Here is a 970-nt window from a genome sequence, read left to right on the forward strand (position 1 = left end):
TCCTCAAACATTCACACCGTTCGTACCAATTTTATTCCTGCAAAAATGGCACACACCTTATGGATAACAAACGTCTTGAATAACAACGAAACAATTAGAATGTCTTTTCACAAGTTATCTTGAATTGATAGATGACGTTCTCTCAGTAGTCGTTCTTGCGTAATTAAGCTCCCTATGGAAATCCTAACTGACAAACTGGCTCTTTTCCCTGATGGTATACACGCAATAAATATCTGCATACCTTTATTGCTTTCGCCAGATTTTCTTAATTCAGCCACAACTCGATCGTTACACGCTGTGGGAAGAGTGCGTCTTGTTAAGCACTAAAAGGCGTTTAAAAAATTATTTATTGAATAATACATTTTTAATGTGGACTGAACACATTAGTAGTATGAAATGAAATGCCTCATATTTTCTTCACTTTCCGTGTTTGCCTAAGAAATCGTTTCCTCTCATTTTCAAAGACAGTTATCGCTAAGATTGTTTCACAATAGCAAAAACGTTCTCTTATCCGTCCGCAAAGACTTACTTTGATGAACTTTACTCTGGTGTGGAATTAAACAACTCTTTAGAGAATTCAGTACCATGTAGTCACATGCTAAAACTGTGTGTAACCTCACAAGGAGATTTTTTAGTGTGAAAAATGTCGTGATGCTTTCAGAATACATTGCACTGTCAGAAATGTAGTCCGCGCGAATAGAAGTAATTACCTTGCTTGGCAGAGGTCCCTTGCTTTCCCTGTCTACCGAGAAAGGAACTAACTTCTGCACGGATCTCCTCGATGTTCTGCCACGCATGCGCTACGTGAACTGTATGCAACGTCACTTCCACTCAGCCGCCATTGGGCAAGTGTAAAAATTCAAGCTAGTTATAGCTGGTTTTAAACAGGTTAAGAGTTTAATTATTCGTCCAAAGAGATCCGTGCAGAGGTTTCCCTTCCTTCTCGCTCAGCCAAAGAGTGTAATAGATG

Source organism: Montipora foliosa, chromosome 5 (genome assembly GCF_036669935.1).
Source record: "Montipora foliosa isolate CH-2021 chromosome 5, ASM3666993v2, whole genome shotgun sequence".
NCBI classification, from domain to species: Eukaryota; Metazoa; Cnidaria; class Anthozoa; order Scleractinia; family Acroporidae; genus Montipora; species Montipora foliosa.